The 6,345-nt window shown below is 37.4% G+C and overlaps 1 protein-coding gene across 1 annotated transcript in view; it reads right to left on the reverse strand.

The window, feature by feature from the left end:
• Nucleotides 1-6,345, reverse strand: part of DCC (DCC netrin 1 receptor) — a 1,279,089-nt gene that overhangs the window by 411,300 nt on the left and 861,444 nt on the right. The window lies entirely within an intron of this gene.

The following is a 6,345-nucleotide window of genomic DNA, read 5'->3' on the forward strand; positions in this document are numbered from 1 at the left end:
ATGACAGAAATGAAGGTTTCAATTCTTCCACAAATCGGTCTTTGTCAGTATTGCCAACAAATGCATTTATGCATTTTCTCTCATTGTATGAAAGGAAAACGCAGATGCTAAGTGTTCTATGTATGGAGCCTGAGTCCCTGTGGTTACTTTAAGTGCAATTAGTGAAAGGAAGTAGATTCCTTCCTGCGTGAACAGAAACTGTAACATATGCCTATTTGTTTTGCTCTTCAAGCCACATCTATATGTGTTCAATATCAATACGTTTATCAACTAAAAACTTCCTCAATGTTGCAAACTAATGAATTAATCTACTGATCACGGTTGCATTTATAGTGCATATTAAGAGATGACAAACCCTTTGGATATGGATGCTGACATTTTAGAAATGATAACTATTGAAGTATTCTTTAAAGATACACACAATTCTAGAGCTTCTGAACATTCTAGATGTCCTCATTGGACATTTAGCTGATTTAACAGAGTGAAGAAGTGACTTCCTCTAAGCTTCTCAACTGTTTCTCAAGGTTTCTATATCTAGATAATATCTCTTGCTTCTCAGTGGAATTATATGTACACTTTAATTTTGCCATTCAGATATGTTTTGGTTTTGGACATAGTTAAAATGAAATATCTTTTTCTGCCAGGGAAATTAGATTTTCAAAAAGTAAAAGTTCTAAGTGCATGAATGATGATTCCTAGGCATATCTACACTCTTAATATAACTGATGGCAGAGACTGGCTGGCTTATCCTCAAACCTGAAATTTCTTCTTCATGTACTAAACCATATTTCCCGGCTTCTCTGAAGTCTAGTTGAGGCCATGTGACTGAGTCGCAGCAAGAGATTGAGTGTATGTGATGTGATGTGTGCTGATTCCAGGCCTGGCCTAAAATAAACTGCACATGGGTAATTCACCATGTTCTCTTCCTTCACCTGTTGTCTTGAGGTAGGGAAGTATGATGACCTTAGAAGCCGTATGGGGGATGATGGAACAATCAAAATTTGTAATAATTCTAGAGAAGAGCTGGGAAAAGAACTGCCTGACAATCAGTAACATCCCTTCCATACCTTCTAGAGTCAGAAATAGTTTTGAGCCATTATATATTTTAGGGATTATTTGTTATAGGGGTTAGCATTATTTTATCTAGCACTGCTAGTATTTTAAGATATGCACCCTGAGTGGTTGCCAGGAGCTAAGTGATGGGAGAATGGGATGTAAGTGTTTAATAGGTAAATAATTTTAATTGGAGATAATGAAAAATTCTGTGGACAGATGGTGGTGATGGTAGCACAACAAGGCACATGCACTAATATCATACAACTGTACACTTACAAATAGTTAAAATTGTAAAATGAAAGACATGTGTTACCACAATAGAGAAAAAGCACCCTGTATGAATCTGGATATAGCCTGAGGTTTAGGTATTCTTTTAGAAGTGCAGTGTGAAGTTTCTGGAAGGCTGAATTCTGACTTCTAGAAGAGTAGGGGTCTGGATGAGATTAAACAGTAATCTAAAGTAGATAAGTCTAAGAAATATGGAACAATGCTCCCATTTGCCACATACCACACTGCTATATTCTACCAAATTAAGATCATTTAGGTCAGCAAGTTGCTTTTTAAAAGCAAATCCTCATAAAAGAATTGTATGCCTTGCTGTATATAGCTTACAGAGATTGAGCACATGGAGATAGGGAATTTTGCTTATTTATTTTTTTAGCAGAAGAATTTTTATACACAGTGCCTCAGGTAGCTTACTGATACAGATAGGGTGGTTTCGTTATCATTGTTTTACATATAGAAAGTGAGATTTAGAAAAGCAACTTGATTTATTCAAAGCCTTCACGGTTAGTGGGTATCACACTTAAGAATGAAATCTGGAATTTCATCCTCTAAATCTAGTAATGATATCATTCAACAATAGTAGAAAAATAAGGAACTTCTTTGGATCATGGGAACTTTGGGTAAAAGACATGAGGGGAAAAAGGGACAATGAGCCCTCAGAGACTGCTGAGAGGATGAATTTGTCTATCATTTGCTATGAATCATTTCATAGCATCTTTTCTAGACCTTCAAGCAACATTGTTACCAAAGGTCAGATTTGCCTGTCAAACACCTTGGGTATCTATAAGGAAGGACAGTTTTCATAATTGACTTTATTCTTACAAGTACTAAATAAATTGGATGAAATAACTGTGTTCCAAGTCATGCTAGCCATAACCCTGTCAACAGGTACTCTTCTGTACTTTAATTTTATTTTTTAAATTATTTCATTATTTTAGATTCTGGGGTACTTGTGAAAATTTGTTACATGGGTATATTGTGTGATGCTGAGGTTTGAGGTATGATTGATCCTGTCAAGACCAGGTAGTAAGTATAGTATGCAACAGTTTTTCAGTCCTTGCCCTCCTCCTTCCCTCCCTCCTATCTGACAGTCCCATATCTACTGTTGCCATCTATATGTCCCTGAGTACTCAATGTTAAGCTCATACTTATAAGTGAGAACATGTAGTATGTGGTTTTATGTTCCTGCATTAATTTATTTAGGATTATGGTCTCCAACTGCATCCATGTTGCTGCAAAGGAAGTAACTCCATTCCTTTTTATGGCTGCACAGTATTCCACGGTGTATATGTACCACATTTTCTTTATCCAGAATATATTAGTGCATGCTTGTTTTTGGAAGAAGTATTTAATTTATTTTGGATATATATCAGTTAATGGGATTGCTGGGCTAAATTGTGGATTTAAGTTCTTTCAAAAATCTCCTAATTGCTTTCCATAGTGCCTAAAGTGATAAATTTATATTTCTCCCAATAGTGTATAAGCATTCCCTTTTCTCTGCAGCCTTGCCAGCATCTATTGTTTTATTTTATTTTTTTTAGTAACAGCCATTCTGACTGATGTGGAATGATATCTCATTTTGGTTTTGATTTGCATTTCTGATGATTAGTGATGCTGAGCACTTTTTTCATATGTTTGTTGGCTGTTTGTGTGTCTTCTTTTGAGAAGTATCTGTTTATGTCTTTTGCTGAACAGGTATACTTTAAAGGAAAGAGAGGCAGAAAAATTTGGACATGTCCAGGTAAAAATGTTCAAGATCACGAAATGAAAATATCACTTACATATAAAAGAGGATGTTGGACTTCATAATGGGGAATATTTAATAATCTTCATGAGCCTTCAAAAAGTATCCAAAATTAATAATTCATAAAAAAAAATAAACGTATTCATTGACATGGACAATTCTTACTTTCTCAGTCTTAAAGTATAAATAAAGCATCTTTAGAAAATGCTTTCATGGTATTGATCTATAAAATGGAACTCAGGCAAATGCACTGTGCTTACTATGTAAATACACCTCCAAGACAACTCTATGGTTCAACCTCTAATCACTTGCCAGTTCTGCCCTGGGTTGACCACTGGTTTTTACAATGCAGGTTCTTAGTGGTTTTAAAGCATGGTTTTATCTAACCATTTCAATTTTATGTGTCACTTTCCAGAAATCTGCTTATATCAAAGGGAATTTGCATCTAAACACTATGTAGGCCAGGCATGGTGGCTCATGCCTGTAGTCCTGGCACTTTGGGAGGCCAAGGCGGGCAGATCACTTGAGGCCAGGAGTTTGAGACCAGCTTGGCCAATGTGGTGAAACACTCTTTTTAGAAAAAATACAAAAATTATTCAGGCATGGTAGCATGAACCTGTAATTCTAGCTACTCGGGTGGCTGAGGCACGAGAATCGCTTGAGCCGAGAGGCAGAAGTTGCCATGAGCTGAGATCATGCCATTACACTGCAGCCTGGGCGACAGAGTAAGACCTTATCTTAAGAAAAAAAAAAAAAAAAAACCTATGTAGACTACAGAGTAAGTAGTTCAGGACTGGGGCAAGTCAGGCGGGCTGTTTCTGGCCTTCACATTAAACTTTCTGAGCCCTAGATTTCTCAAGTACAACATACATGCTATAAAAATGTTTGTATCACAATATCTGAAAGAATTAAATGAAATGCTGTAGGTCAAACATCTAAAGCAAAATACATGGCACCTGATACTTAATATGGATTATGTCATAACGGCAGTCATTGCTATTATTTTATAATAACAAAATACCACCACAACTTCATAAGAAATAAATCCTACTGCATCCAAGAAGGGGACTTTTCAACAAAGTATTTAAAACCAGGAATATGAGGACATAAATTAATGAGAGGTATAATCATATAGAAAAAACTATACAGATAGGTTTCACTGACCTTGGGGCCTGCCCACTCCCCCAAAAAAACTTTTTTGATATTTTCTATCTTACTAAATTTTTTTGCAAAGATAAAGTCAAAACAAAAAGAGTGAGCATAACTACAGACATTGAACAAGTTCCAATAATGAAAATAATCATTTTTAAAGGGCTGGAAACTTTGCTCTCTGAGGGACACTGAGAAGAAATATGAGTTCCCTGAGTTCCACAGTACAGCTGGATAGTCTTATGGTATCTGATGTCCCCACTGGTGGCTGAGTGTCTGCTACCAAACTGCTGTGTGTCTTCCCTGGGTTTTACTGGGGTGACATCAAATTGCTAGCGTTATACAAAAGCATATTGAGAAAGTGGCATTTTCTGCCATGTTGTCTTTCACAGATTTGTTCAGTTCTAGCCCCAAGGATTCCTACGAAGTTTTTAATCACCCTTCCCAGGCTTTAATAGCTGTAAACAAAGCATGGCAAACCATTTCCCAACAAGTAAGTAACATCTGAGTTTGGAAGGGCAGTTTATTATGTGGGATTTCTCTGGTTCCACTACAGGCCAACATTAACCACCTAAAGTAAATTTTCCATGAAGCAGTAATTAAGAGTTTCCTCTCTGCTCAATGTAGTCCACACTCCTCTGTAAATGGGTAGATAAGCACACTGGGTTCTGAAGAAAAGAGAACAGTGAATATGACAAGTTTACCCAATCTTTGGGTAAACTTGGATTGCTCTGCCTCTCACTGCGTTAACAACCCCTGCGAAAGCAGCAGGGACCCCAAGCCTCCTCCGTCTCAGTGATGGTCTGTCCTATGAATCTGAAGACATAATTACCTGAAAATATGCAACACTCAGAGTCATGATCTATGACACCAGACAGATTTTCAGACAAAGCTTCTTTACTTCATTCCTTTCCCCCTAAGTTGGCAGTGTGGGGGAGTTAAGTCAAATTCAGGATAAGTGGCTTGAAGTAAAGGAATCAAGTCACTTATGCCTGCCTGAATTCATTCACTGTAAATTTACTCAATGAAAATTCACATACAGCATCAAATACATAAAGTCTGACTCCTCATGCTAAAAAGTGTGTAGACAACTTGTCCGCTTTGACTTTTACAAGGAGGCTGTAAGAAGAGTTAGTTAATAAGAAACATTTATTTTTCATGAATTCTAATTTTAAGAACTTGGAGTTACCTGGTTAAAGTGTCTTGGAAAATAACTGTTTCTATTCTAAAAGCATATCCTTTGACCCACTAACAATAATGTTCCTGCTTTACTCAGATCAGTCCCTGTTGTAACTCTTAAGCACTGACATCTTTTGAAGCATGAAGTCAAGCATGACAACATGGGATGTACCACTGTGCAATTTACATTGAGACCTAATTCTGGGTAGAGTATATTCTCCTGTGCCTAGAACTGGTCCCTGCTTTAGTTGGCACTTAAATGTATTGCATTATAATAATAGCTTTTTCTAGTGTTTTGCCATTAGTTTTCTCGGTTTTTGCTATCATCTATTGACAAAGATACCCTTGTAACACACATAACCTGTCAACTCCATGCCCACAACCTTGTGCTAGCTGCCATTCTAGGTTAATATGATCTCACCTCCATGGAACAAGGTTCAAAGACCTTCATGATGTGGCCCAAAGCTTTGCACAGTCATCTGTGATGATCCATGCTGCCCCAGAACCCCTATGTCCATGTCAGCTTCTCTGCCTTTTCTTATTTTGCTTTTCCTTTTTTTTTTTTCATTTCTTTTTTTTTATTAAAGTTCTGGGATACATGTGCAGAACGTACAGGTTTGTTACATAGGTATACACGTGCCATGGTGGTTTGCTGCACACACCAACCCACCGTCTACATTTGGTATTTCTCCTAATACTATCCCTCCCCTAGGCCCCTGCCCCCAGACAGACCCCAGTGTGTGATGTTTCCCTCCCTGTGTCCATGTGCTCTCACTGTTCAACTCCAAGTTATGAGTAAGAACATGTGGTATTTGGTCTTCTGTTCTTGTATTAGTTTGCTGAGAATGGTGGTTTCCAGCTTCATCCATGTCCCTGCAAAGGACATGAACTCATCCTTTTTTATGGCTGCATAGTATTCCATGGTGTATATG

Source organism: Colobus angolensis, unplaced genomic scaffold (genome assembly GCF_000951035.1).
Source record: "Colobus angolensis palliatus isolate OR3802 unplaced genomic scaffold, Cang.pa_1.0 Scaffold312, whole genome shotgun sequence".
Classification (NCBI taxonomy): domain Eukaryota; kingdom Metazoa; phylum Chordata; class Mammalia; order Primates; family Cercopithecidae; genus Colobus; species Colobus angolensis.